Source organism: Lampetra fluviatilis, chromosome 22 (genome assembly GCF_964198595.1).
Source record: "Lampetra fluviatilis chromosome 22, kcLamFluv1.1, whole genome shotgun sequence".
Taxonomy (NCBI): Eukaryota; Metazoa; Chordata; class Hyperoartia; order Petromyzontiformes; family Petromyzontidae; genus Lampetra; species Lampetra fluviatilis.
In genome coordinates this window covers 1440001-1452500 of record NC_136296.1, presented here as the reverse complement: position 1 = coordinate 1452500, position 12500 = coordinate 1440001, and the positions used below count along the sequence as shown (strand labels likewise).

At 52.3% G+C, this 12500-nt stretch overlaps 12 non-coding genes and 3 pseudogenes across 12 annotated transcripts; all 15 read left to right on the top strand.

Moving 5' to 3' along the window:
* The first annotated feature begins 208 nt into the window (after positions 1–208).
* On the top strand, positions 209–327 carry LOC144939424 (5S ribosomal RNA). Its single transcript, XR_013638603.1, has one exon. It is a non-coding gene; the product is annotated as a 5S ribosomal RNA (ribosomal RNA).
* A 249-nt stretch (positions 328–576) lies between these two features.
* On the top strand, positions 577–685 carry LOC144939705 (5S ribosomal RNA; annotated as a pseudogene).
* A 249-nt stretch (positions 686–934) lies between these two features.
* Positions 935–1053, top strand: LOC144940429 (5S ribosomal RNA). The gene has a single exon (XR_013638999.1). It is a non-coding gene; the product is annotated as a 5S ribosomal RNA (ribosomal RNA).
* Positions 1054–1302: 249 nt separating this feature from the next.
* LOC144939449 (5S ribosomal RNA) lies at positions 1303–1421 on the top strand. Its single transcript, XR_013638626.1, has one exon. It is a non-coding gene; the product is annotated as a 5S ribosomal RNA (ribosomal RNA).
* Positions 1422–1670: 249 nt separating this feature from the next.
* On the top strand, positions 1671–1789 carry LOC144939244 (5S ribosomal RNA). The gene has a single exon (XR_013638434.1). It is a non-coding gene; the product is annotated as a 5S ribosomal RNA (ribosomal RNA).
* Positions 1790–2038: 249 nt separating this feature from the next.
* Positions 2039–2147, top strand: LOC144940066 (5S ribosomal RNA; annotated as a pseudogene).
* Positions 2148–2396: 249 nt separating this feature from the next.
* LOC144939141 (5S ribosomal RNA) lies at positions 2397–2515 on the top strand. The gene has a single exon (XR_013638335.1). It is a non-coding gene; the product is annotated as a 5S ribosomal RNA (ribosomal RNA).
* Positions 2516–2764: 249 nt separating this feature from the next.
* Positions 2765–2883, top strand: LOC144940362 (5S ribosomal RNA). The gene has a single exon (XR_013638937.1). It is a non-coding gene; the product is annotated as a 5S ribosomal RNA (ribosomal RNA).
* Positions 2884–3132: 249 nt separating this feature from the next.
* On the top strand, positions 3133–3251 carry LOC144939483 (5S ribosomal RNA). Its single transcript, XR_013638658.1, has one exon. It is a non-coding gene; the product is annotated as a 5S ribosomal RNA (ribosomal RNA).
* Positions 3252–3501: 250 nt separating this feature from the next.
* Positions 3502–3621, top strand: LOC144939854 (5S ribosomal RNA; annotated as a pseudogene).
* A 250-nt stretch (positions 3622–3871) lies between these two features.
* On the top strand, positions 3872–3990 carry LOC144940541 (5S ribosomal RNA). The gene has a single exon (XR_013639107.1). It is a non-coding gene; the product is annotated as a 5S ribosomal RNA (ribosomal RNA).
* Positions 3991–4239: 249 nt separating this feature from the next.
* LOC144940312 (5S ribosomal RNA) lies at positions 4240–4358 on the top strand. The gene has a single exon (XR_013638889.1). It is a non-coding gene; the product is annotated as a 5S ribosomal RNA (ribosomal RNA).
* A 249-nt stretch (positions 4359–4607) lies between these two features.
* Positions 4608–4726, top strand: LOC144939482 (5S ribosomal RNA). Its single transcript, XR_013638657.1, has one exon. It is a non-coding gene; the product is annotated as a 5S ribosomal RNA (ribosomal RNA).
* Positions 4727–12012: 7286 nt separating this feature from the next.
* LOC144939169 (5S ribosomal RNA) lies at positions 12013–12131 on the top strand. The gene has a single exon (XR_013638362.1). It is a non-coding gene; the product is annotated as a 5S ribosomal RNA (ribosomal RNA).
* A 249-nt stretch (positions 12132–12380) lies between these two features.
* Positions 12381–12499, top strand: LOC144939460 (5S ribosomal RNA). The gene has a single exon (XR_013638636.1). It is a non-coding gene; the product is annotated as a 5S ribosomal RNA (ribosomal RNA).
* Position 12500: the final 1 nt, after the last annotated feature.

The window sequence follows — 12500 nt, the reverse complement described above, 5'->3', positions numbered from 1 at the left end:
ATTCACCCAGTCAGTTCACCTGCCAATTGCACGCGGATATGGTGTACTACATTGGGATCAAGATTTTATTGTAAAAGACCGTTTAATGCCACTCTTTCGGGGCTCAACCAGGAGTCCAGAATAAACGTTTTCATGAGTGTTGACCTCCCGCAGTAGAGTTGAATCTTGATTTTAACATATGAATGTGCGTCAGGTTTCTGCAAGTATGGCCTACGACCATATCACCCTGAATGCGCCCGATCTCCTTTGATCTCGAAAACTAAGCAGGGTCGAGCCAGGTTAGTACTTGGATGGGAGACTGCCTGGGAAAACCAGGTGTTGTTGGCTTTTGCATTCTCGCATCTGGATGGGTCGCGTTTAACTCTTCAATTCACCCAGTCAGTTCACCTGCCAATTGCACGCGGATATGGTGTACTGCATTGGGATCAATATTTTCTTGTAAAAGACCGTTTAATGCCACTCTTTCGGGGCTCAACCAGGAGTCCAGAATAAACGTTTTCATGAGTGTTGACCTCCCGCAGTAGAGTTGAATCTTGATTTTAACATATGAATGTGCGTCAGGTCTTTGCAAGTATTGCCTACGACCATATCACCCTGAATGCGCCTGATCTCGGAAGCTAAGCAGGGTCGAGCCTGGTTAGTACTTGGATGGGAGACTGCCTGGGAATACCAGGTGTTGTAGGCTTTTGCATTTTCGTATCTGGATGGGTCGCGTTTTACTCTTCAATTCACCCAGTCAGTTCACCTGCCAATTGCACGCGGATATGGTGTACTGCATTGGGATCAAGATTTTCTTGTAAAAGACCGTTTAATGCCACTCTTTCGGGGCTCAACCAGGAGTCCAGAATAAACGTTTTCATGAGTGTTGACCTCCCGAAGTAGAGTTGAATCTTGATTTTTACATATGTATGTGCGTCAGGTCTCTGCAAGTATGGCCTACGACCATATCACCCTGAATGTGCCCGATCTCGTCTGATCTCGGAAGCTAAGCAGGGTCGAGCCTGGTTAGTACTTGGATGGGAGACTGCCTGGGAATACCAGGTGTTGTAGGCTTTTGCATTTTCGTATCTGGATGGGTCGCGTTTTACTTTTCAATTCACCCAGTCAGTTCACCTGCCAATTGCACGCGGATATGGTGTACTGCATTGGGATCAATATTTTCTTGTAAAAGACCGTTTAATGCCACTCTTTCGGGGCTCAACCAGGAGTCCAGAATAAACGTTTTCATGAGTGTTGACCTCCCGCAGTAGAGTTGAATCTTGATTTTAACATATGAATGTGCGTCAGCTCTCTGCAAGTATGGCCTACGACCATATCACCCTGAATGCGCCCGATCTCCTTTGATCTCGAAAACTAAGCAGGGTCGAGCCAGGTTAGTACTTGGATGGAAGACTGCATGGGAATACCAGGTGTTGTAGGCTTTTGCATTTTCGTATCTGGATGGGTCGCGTTTTACTCTTCAATTCACCCAGTCAGTTCACCTGCCAATTGCACGCGGATATGGTGTACTGCATTGGGATCAAGATTTTCTTGTAAAAGACCGTTTAATGGAACTCTTTCGGGGCTGAACCAGGAATCCAGAATAAACGTTTTCATGAGTGTTGACCTCCCGCAGTAGAGTTTAATCTTGATTTTAACAAATGCATGTGCGTCAGGTCTCTGCAAGTATGGCCTACGACCATATCACCCTGAAGGCGCCCGATCTCGTCTTATCTCGGAAGCTAAGCAGGGTCGAGCCTGGTTAGTACTTGGATGGGAGACTGCCTGCGAATACCAGGTGTTGTAGGCTTTTGCATTTTCGCATCTGGATGGGTCGTGTTTTACTCTTCAATTCACCCAGTCAGTTCACCTGCCAATTGCACGCGGATATGGTGTACTACATTGGGATCAAGATTTTATTGTAAAAGACCGTTTAATGCCACTCTTTCGGGGCTCAACCAGGAGTCCAGAATAAACGTTTTCATGAGTGTTGACCTCCCGCAGTAGAGTTGAATTTTGATTTTTACATATGAATGTGCGTCAGGTCTCTGCAAGTTTGGCCTAGAACCATATCACCCTGAATGCGCCTGATTTCAGAAGCTAAGAAGGGTCGAGCCTGGTTAGTACTTGGATGGGAGACTGCCTGGGAATACCAGGTGTTGTAGGCTTTTGCATTTTCGCATTTGGATGGGTCGTGTTTTACTCTTCAATTCACCCAGTCAGTTCACCTGCTAATTGCACGTGGATATGGTGTACTACATTGGGATCAAGATTTTCTTGTAAAAGACGGTTTAATGCCACTCTTTCGGGGCTCAACCAGGAGTCCAGAATAAACGTTTTCATGAGTGTTGACCTCCCGCAGTAGAGTTGAATCTTGATTTTAACATATGAATGTGCGTCAGGTTTCTGCAAGTATGGCCTACGACCATATCACCCTGAATGCGACCGATCTCGTCTAATCTCGGAAGCTAAGCAGGGTCGAGCCTGGTTAGTACTTGGATGGGAGACTGCCTGGGAATACCAGGTGTTGTAGGCTTTTGCATTTTCGTATCTGGATGGGTCGCGTTTTACTCTTCAATTCACCCAGTCAGTTCACCTGCCAATTGCACGCGGATATGGTGTACTGCATTGGGATCAAGATTTTTTTGTAAAAGACCGTTTAATGCCACTCTTTCGGGGCTCAACCAGGAGTCCAGAATAAACGTTTTCATGAGTATTGACCTCCTGCAGTAGAGTTGAATCTTGATTTTTACAAATGAATGTGCGTCAGGTCTCTGCAAGTATGGCCTACGACCATATCACCCTGAATGCGCCCGATCTCGTCTGATCTCGGAAGCTAAGCAGGGTCGAGCCTGGCTAGTACTTGGATGGGAGACTGCCTGGGAATACCAGGTGTTGTAGGCTTTTGCATTTTCGTATCTGGATGGGTCGCGTTTTACTCTTCAATTCACCCAGTCAGTTCACCTGCCAATTGCACGCGGATATGGTGTACTGCATTGGGATCAAGATTTTCTTGTAAAAGACCGTTTAATGCCACTCTTTCGGGGCTCAACCAGGAGTCCAGAATAAACGTTTTCATGAGTGTTGACCTCCCGCAGTAGAGTTGAATCTTGATTTTAACATATGAATGTGCGTCAGGTCTCTGCAAGTATGGCCTACGACAATATCACCCCGAATGCGCCCGATCTCGTCTGATCTTGGAAGCTAAGCAGGGTCGAGCCTGGTGAGTACTTGGATGGAAGACTGCCTGGGAATACCAGGTGTTGTAGGCTTTTGCATTTTCGTATCTGGATGGGTTCGCGTTTTACTCTTCAATTCACCCAGTCAGTTCACCTGCCAATTGCACGCGGATATGGTGTACTGCATTGGGATCAAGATTTTCTTGTAAAATACGGTTTAATGCAACTCTTTCGGGGCTCAACCAGGAGTCCAGAATAAACGTTTTCATGAGTGTTGACCTCCCGCAGTAGAGTTGAATCTTGATTTTAACATATGAATGTGCGTCAGGTCTCTGCAAGTATGGCCTACGACCATATCACCCTGAATGCGCCCGATCTCCTATGATCTCGTAAAACTAAGCAGGGTCGAGCCAGGTTAGTACTTGGATGGGAGACTGCCTGGAAATACCCGGTGTTGTAGGCTTTTGCATTCTCGCATCTGGATGGGTCGCGTTTTACTCTTCAATTCACCCAGTCAGTTCACCTGCCAATTGCACGTGGATATGGTTGTACTGCATTGGGATCAAGATTTTCTTGTAAAAGACCGTTTAATGCCACTCTTTCGGGTCTCAACCAGGAGTCCAGAGTAAACGTTTTCATGAGTGTTGACCTCCCGCAGTAGAGTTGAATCTTGATTTTTACATATGTATGTGCGTCAGGTCTCTGCAAGTATGGTCTACGACCATATCACCCTGAATGCGCCCGATCTCCTCTGATCTCGGAAGCTAAGCAGGGTCGAGCCTGGTTAGTACTTGGATGGGAGACTGCCTGGGAATACCAGGTGTTGTAGGCTTTTGCATTTTCGTATCTGGATGGGTCGCGTTTTACTCTTCAATTCACCCAGTCAGTTCACCTGCCAATTGCACGCGGATATGGTGTACTGCATTGGGATCAAGATTTTCTTGTAAAAGACCGTTTAATGCCACTCTTTCGGGGCTCAACCAGGAGTCCAGAATACAAGTTTTCATGAGTGTTGACCTCCTGCAGTAGAGTTGAATCTTGATTTTTACAAATGAATGTGCGTCAGGTCTCTGCAAGTATGGCCTACGACCATATCACCCTGAATGCGCCCGATCTCGTCTGATCTCGGAAGCTAAGCAGGGTCGAGCCTGGTTAGTACTTGGATGGGAGACTGCCTGGGAATACCAGGTGTTGTAGGCTTTTGCATTTTCGTATCTGGATGGGTCGCGTTTTACTCTTCAATTCACCCAGTCAGTTCACCTGCCAATTGCACGCGGATATGGTGTACTGCATTGGGATCAAGATTTTCTTGTAAAAGACCGTTTAATGCCACTCTTTCGGGGCTCAACCAGGAGTCCAGAATAAACGTTTTCATGAGTGTTGACCTCCCGCAGTAGAGTTGAATCTTGATTTTAACATATGAATGTGCGTCAGGTCTCTGCAAGTATGGCCTACGACAATATCACCCCGAATGCGCCCGATCTCGTCTGATCTTGGAAGCTAAGCAGGGTCGAGCCTGGTGAGTACTTGGATGGAAGACTGCCTGGGAATACCAGGTGTTGTAGGCTTTTGCATTTTCGTGTCTGGATGGGTTCGCGTTTTACTCTTCAATTCACCCAGTCAGTTCACCTGCCAATTGCACGCGGATATGGTGTACTGCATTGGGATCAAGATTTTCTTGTAAAATACGGTTTAATGCAACTCTTTCGGGGCTCAACCAGGAGTCCAGAATAAACGTTTTCATGAGTGTTGACCTCCCGCAGTAGAGTTGAATCTTGATTTTTACAAATGAATGTGCGTCAGGTCTCTGCAAGTATGGCCTACGACCATATCACCCTGAATGCGCCCGATCTCGTCTGATCTCGGAAGCTAAGCAGGGTCGAGCCTGGTTAGTACTTGTGTAATAAACGACTGGACCACGATGTCTGGCTCAGTGTCCTTTATTATTCGGTTCGTGCTGTACACCCACACGGCTGTCTTTACTCCGTAGCTTCTCCACGGTGCTGACTCCAATGTCGGCCCGATCCACAACAGCAGCTCCGCTGCTGTTTCTCTCACACAGCCCCCCTTGGCTGTATTCGCTGCTGCTCTTCTCCCTCCGCAGCTCTCCCAGCTTCTTGCTCTCTCTCTCTCTCTCCGCAGCTCCTCCTGGCAGCCACACCGCTGCCTCTAACAAGCAGCCCTCCTGGCTGTCTCCTCCTCAGCTGCACACCACTCCGCAGCTTCCTCTTATCTTCGGGGTTGGCTCCCGATCGCCGTCGGCGCCCCCCCTTCTCCACACTTGCCTCACTCTTTTCCGCTCACACCCCGACTGCCTTCCCCTTCCGGTTTACCCGCTTAAAGCCCCGAACCTTACCCCCACGTCACATGACTCCACCCCCCGTGACGTCACCTCCGGAAGGTCGCTTACGCCCGCATTACACCACCCTCCCCCGTAGAAAAATCCCAGCCGACCTCGGCTGACCAATAGCAAATCGTAATGCGGCGAACCGAGCTTCCCCCCCTAAAGGACACTAAGCATATAATGTAACAGCAAGAACAACAACAACGCAATCAACATCAACGATCGTACAAAAGCATGCAATAAATACAACTGTAAGAAGAAAATAACAAGACAACAACACTCAACGAAACGTAAGCGATTTGGAACGTGTGCGGGTCGCCGGCCCGTCCCGGACGGTCGGCGGCCCACTCGCAGAACGGGAACGCGATGAAAGTCGAGGAACGACAGGGGGTAATCCCCCTGTCGCAGCTGGAAGTCCACCGCCGTCCCGTGTCTCTAAAGAGTTAGTCTTGGGCTTGTCCTGTGACCGTGCCCGCAGCTGGGTCGGAAGGGCTGCAGGGCTCGAAGGTCCCGCAGACCTGGCAGGCGTCCTCCGAGCAGGGCCCCTCGTCCCCCGCAATGTCACGGCCGGCCTGTCTGGAACAGGTACGACAGGCGCTCTAGCAAAATCAATGGACGCAGGCAGGGGAGAGTCAGCAGCAACAGACCCCGGCAAGGCAACATTGGGGGATGACGCATCATGTAAGGGAGCAACATATGGTTTCAAGCGCGACGTATGCACAACCCAGCGACGAGACCCAATCTGGACGCGTGCTGTCTGTGGGTTGGGAACCGCAATGAGGCGTACGGGACCATGCCAGGGTTTGTGCAATTTCGGCGAGGTCCCCGGACGTACCTGTGGACAATGAAGCCAGGCTAGGTCCCCAACCTTCCAAGGGCACTCCCCCTCAGACCGTCGCGCATATCGCTCGTTCCGGGCCTGGGCTTTGGCCGTAGCCACGCGGGCATTCTCCCGCGCCTCCGTGAATCGGTGAACCGTGTCCTGAATGTATTCAGGAAGTGGTTTCCGAGGTCCCTTCACCCCAGTTCCCAATTGCACATCCACCGGCGGCACGTTTTCCCGACCATACATAAGGTAAAACGGCGAATATCCCGTAGCCGCATGAGGCGTCATCCTGTACGCCGAAAGCACCCCGGGGATGTGCAGATCCCAATCTGATTGTTGTTCACTCACGGTATGGCAAAGCATGGCAGACAATGTCCTGTTCAGCCGTTCAACCATACCATCCGTCTGCGGATGGTATGGGGATGTCCGTACTTTCTTAGTCCCAAGGCCCGCGCACACTTCCGCCAATAATTTAGAAGAGAAATTCCTGCCCTGGTCCGTGAGGAGTCTCTCAGGCGCCCCCTTATCCATAATATACCCAAACAAAAAGGCGTCGGTAATGGCCGCGGCCGACTGATCAGGCAACGGCCAGGCCATCGGCCAACGGGAGAGGTACTCAACCCCTACCAGCAAATATTTATTACCCCTCGCCGATGGTGGAAAAGGTCCCAATATGTCCAGTGCCACCAATTCATTGACTCGAGACACCTGAATCGACTGGAGAGGCGGCACGTAAGGATGTTTCGGCGGCTTACGTTGTGCACACGCAGGGCACGCGCGCACGTGCCCTACGACATCTGTCGCCATGCCGTGCCAAAAATAATGACGTTGCAACGTCAACAAGGTCTTCTGCACCCCTAAATGTAAGAGAGTGTCACAATGGAGGGTTCTAATCAACTCGAACCGCAAGGACGTTGGTACCACCAGGCGCCAACGTTCCTGGAACCCCTCCCGCCACATAAGCAGACCATCTCGGAGAGCGGTTTGCGGCCCCACAGCCGTACTCGGACTCCCATTGTCCTTAGCAGACCGCTTCCGCAAGGACACCAATGACTCATCCATCATCTGTTCCCGGATCCAGACAGACCGCGGCAGATTCAAAACCCCGTCAGCCGGTCCCGGTTCCATCGGAGTGTCCGACTTCTCGACGGCCAACGTGAGCGGCTGAGGGGGGTTTGGAATCGGCGAACACCTATGCGTCCCCGACTCACATTTACAAGGGGCGCGCCGCGGTAATCTGGAAAGTGCGTCAGCGTTCGCATGGCGCACACCCTTCCGATGTTGAATTTGGAAGGAAAATTCCTGTAGCGTGTCCAACCAACGTGCCAACTGTCCGGATGGCTGGTCAATTTTAAGGGCATATTGCAAGGCCGCATGATCCGTACGCACAATAAAAGAACGACCGTAGAGGTATGGTCGAAATTGCCGTAGGAAAAAAACAACCGCCAATAGTTCTCTGCGAGTGACACAGTAGCGGGTTTCCGCAGGAGACAAGACTCGGCTACCATACGCCACGACACGCTCTACACCCCCTTTAGACTGTGATAACACCGCCCCAATACCTGTGTCACTCGCGTCCGTATCAAGAATGAATGGGTGATCGAAATCGGGATAATCCAATGTTGGGGCCGTGGCCAATAGATCACGCAGACTCCGAAAGGCCGCCTCCTCCGGCTGTCCCCAACCAAACTTCCGTCCTTTACCCGTAAGGAGATGCAAAGGCCTCGCAATCGTCGCAAAACCCGGCACGAATCTTCGGTAATACGAGGCAAATCCCAAAAACCGCCGAACATCCCCCACGGTGGCCGGAGTCGGCCAATCCCGGACGCACGCCGTCTTTTCCGGATCCGTGGACACTCCCTCAGCGCTCACAATGTGCCCCAAATAGCGGACGGACCGTTGCAGTAGGTGACATTTCTTTGGTTTGAATTTCAATTTGGCAGAACGCATCCTCGTGAACACTGTCTCCAGCCGCGTCAAATGTTCATCGAATGTGCGGCTGAAGACAATGATATCGTCCAAATATATAAGACATGTCTCCCACTGCAACCCCGTCAAAACGAGCTCCATCAATCTTTGAAATGTAGCAGGGGCCGCATTCAATCCCATCGGGAGACAGTTGAATTGAAATAACCCCTGCGGCGTACGGAAAGCGGTTTTCTCCCGTGAGGACTCGTCAAGGGGAAGCTGCCAAAATCCCGAAGAGAGGTCCAGTGTGGAAAAGAACTTAGCCCCCGACAATGCGTCGAGGGAGTCATCCATACGCGGCAGGGGGTACGCATCTGCCACCGATATCTTATTCAATTTGCGGAAATCAACACAAAATCGCAATTTGCCATCCTTCTTCTTAACCAAGACGACTGGAGCGCCCCATGGGCTGTTAGATGGCGATATAATGTCCGCAGCCAACATGTCTTCCACTGCCCCCCGTACGTGTTCTCGCTCCGCAGGACTCATCCGATGCGAATTTAATCGAATAGGGGCAGCATCGCCCGTCTCAATGTGATGGTAAAGCAAGGAAGTGCGGCCCAAATCCAAATCATCGGAGCTGAACACATCGGAATATGTCAACAACAATTTACGCAGCGCACCACGTTGCTCCATGGACAGGGAAGAATTTTCGTCACATAATTGAGCAACCCAACGATCATCCGAACTCCTTGGCTCGGAAACCCCAGCAACAACTCCCCGGCCATGTGGACAATCATGGGTCGCAAACGCCGTAGTGGCATGTGCCACAACCGTACCGGCCGGGACACGGACGTTTTCTCCCCCCGCATTAAGCACCTGTAAAAACGGTAATTGATCCGGCCGGACGATGGTCTGTGCCCCCACTAACGCCAACCCGGTTGTTATCGTGGCGGACGGTGACAACAAGACCCCTACTGCTCCTAGCCGATCAGGCAGGGGCTTCCGATACCGCAAGGGTATAAGCATCTGTGTACCAGGTGGAATGTCCACAGATGCGACGGACAGCGCCTGCACTTGTACGGCCGAAGCAGGTCGCCCCCAGGGCGACGGCAGAAACGAGATTTGACGGCCCCCCGGCAGTTCAATACAATTCTCATTGATTTTGATCAAAATGGGCATCTTAGCCAAAAAATCGGTGCCTAACAAACAAGGAACCGCCAAAGATCTCGATATCAACACAACACCCGAGGCCGACACATCCCCAATAGATATCTTAGCATCCACCTGACCCACGATGCCCATGCTACCCCCGTTCGCAGCGACGCACGACCCATAAACCGGACGCACAGCCCCCGACGGAATGCCCAACAGATGGAAAATGACATCCGATATAATAGTCGCAGACGCCCCCGAGTCGACCAAAATGCGCACGTCCACACCTTGTATGGACCCCGGTACAGTGGACGAACCCGTAGCGGCCGCGACAACTCTCCGTGCCAATTTGCGCCACTGCGTAACTGAATGACAAGGCCCCGTCGATGGCCTTTCTTTAACAACAACAATAGGATCGCGCAACACAGGTGGTGGGTGAGGTGGAAAGCCTTGCCGAGTGTCTGGTGCGTGCCGACATGCCTGTTTCGGAGGATCTTTAGCCGACTTGACCGGTGCCGAGGCCTCCTGCTGCGGCGGAGCCGGGAAGCGGGCCCAGCAGTCTCTGGCGTAGTGGCCCCTACGCCCGCAGCGGAAACATTCGGCCTCGTTGCGCCGAAGCGCAGGCCTCGCCTCCTGACGGCCCCGTTCTGGTAGCATCGCGCGCGGTCTCGGCCCGCCGCGTCCCGTCCATGGAGCGGAGGCGGCCGTCAGTTGTTGAGGGCCCCGGTCATCCGGAACATAGACGGCCTGCGCAGGGTCCCACCCCAGCGCATCCCCTTCTTTGACGGGCCCCCCCGTCCACGCCGTCACTTGTTTCCAGCGACGGAGGTTGAATTGCGCATCGAGACACTTAGCAGCCATCCGGGAAGTTAGCTTCTCATGCCCACACACAGGCATGGGGATCCCTAGATCCCGAGACAACTCCAACATTTTCCCTAATATGAGAGGCTCAAGCAGGTCCTGTGGCGTCTCAGGATAAGCTGCCATGGCCAGCTCCAGCACCGCACCCCTGAACGCCACGGGCGACTCCTCTGGTGCTCGTTGTCGTTGAGCGAATCGCCGATGCGCATCATCTGGTGGCTCATAAGCATCGGCCATTTCTTGAAAAACACCACATAAAGTTGCCTTCTTATCGGTCGCTATGGAACGGAAGAATCGGACAGATTCGTCGTCCAGAAGAGTCGGCAACACCTCCAAAGCCTCCGCATCGGTCCATCTTGCTGTGCGTACCGCCGCCAAGAAGCGGCAGGCGAACGCGCTCCAGTCCCCACCGACGGAAAATTCTTTAACTGTTGTAAGGTGGCGACTCCGACTCCTCTTCCCGCCGTCTTCCAATGGTGGTGGTTGTGATGGCAAATTCAAAATGGCGTCGGCCCGCGGCGTGGCCAAGATGGCGGTTTGGCGCCACGGAGCGCGCAAAATGGCGGCCTCTTGCCGCGTGGGCAATGGCGGCGGCAGGACAGGCAACGTGGCGGCCCGCGGAGCACCACTTGCATCATCCATCGTCCCTGGCGCGACGAGATGGCATAGATGCGCCAGGACGTCCTGAAGTGCCTCCAGTTGTACCGCCATCGCTTGCCATCGTTGATCCGCGTCTGATGATGTCGACGGACCCGCCACCGCGCCAACATCCTCCACACCCGTTCCCGTGGTCGCCTCAGCCTGGCTCTCCTCCACCACCCCAACAGGATCCGTGGTTGGAGGGAGTTCGTCGTCGTCGGACGAAGAAGCCGATGCAGGCGCCGGATTAACTTTCTTCCTCACTTGTTTCGACATGCCGTTGCACTTCCGACACCAGTGTAATAAACGACTGGACCACGATGTCTGGCTCAGTGTCCTTTATTATTCGGTTCGTGCTGTACACCCACACGGCTGTCTTTACTCTGTAGCTTCTCCACGGTGCTGACTCCAATGTCGGCCCGATCCACAACAGCAGCTCCGCTGCTGTTTCTCTCACACAGCCCCCCTTGGCTGTATTCGCTGCTGCTCTTCTCCCTCCGCAGCTCTCCCAGCTTCTTGCTCTCTCTCTCTCTCTCCGCAGCTCCTCCTGGCAGCCACACCGCTGCCTCTAACAAGCAGCCCTCCTGGCTGTCTCCTCCTCAGCTGCACACCACTCCGCAGCTTCCTCTTATCTTCGGGGTTGGCTCCCGATCGCCGTCGGCGCCCCCCCTTCTCCACACTTGCCCGCGTGGCCTCACTCTTTTCCGCTCACACCCCGACTGCCTTCCCCTTCCGGTTTACCCGCTTAAAGCCCCGAACCTTACCCCCACGTCACATGACTCCACCCCCCGTGACGTCACCTCCGGAAGGTCGCTTACGCCCGCATTACACTTGGATGGGAGACTGCCTGGGAATACCAGGTGTTGTAGGCTTTTGCATTTTCGTATCTGGATGGGTCGCGTTTTACTCTTCAATTCACCCAGTCAGTTCACCTGCCAATTGCACGCGGATATGGTGTACTGCATTGGGATCAAGATTTTCTTGTAAAAGACCGTTTAATGCCACTCTTTCGGGGCTCAACCAGGAGTCCAGAATAAACGTTTTCATGAGTGTTGACCACCTGAAGTAGAGTTGAATCTTGATTTTTACAAATGAATGTGCGTCAGGTCTCTGCAAGTATGGCCTACGACCATATCACACTGAATGCGCCCGATCTCGTCTGATCTCGGAAGCTAAGCAGGGTCGAGCCTGGTTAGTACTTGGATGGGAGACTGCCTGGGAATACCAGTTGTTGTAGGCTTTTGCATTCTCGCATCTGGATGGGTCGCGTTTTACTCTTCAATTCACCCAATCAGTTCACCTGCCAATTGCACGCGGATATGGTGTTCTGCATTGGGATCAAGATTTTCTTGTAAAAGACCGTTTAATGCCACTCTTTCGGGGCTCAACCAGGAGTCCAGAATAAACGTTTTCATGAGTGTTGACCTCCCGCAGTAGAGTTGAATCTTGATTTTAACATATGAATGTGCGTCAGGTCTCTGCAAGTATGCCCTACGACCATATCACCCTGAATGCGCCCGATCTCCTTTGATCTCGAAAACTAAGCAGGGTCGAGCCAGGTTAGTACTTGGATGGGAGACTGCCTGGGAATACCAGGTGTTGTAGGCTT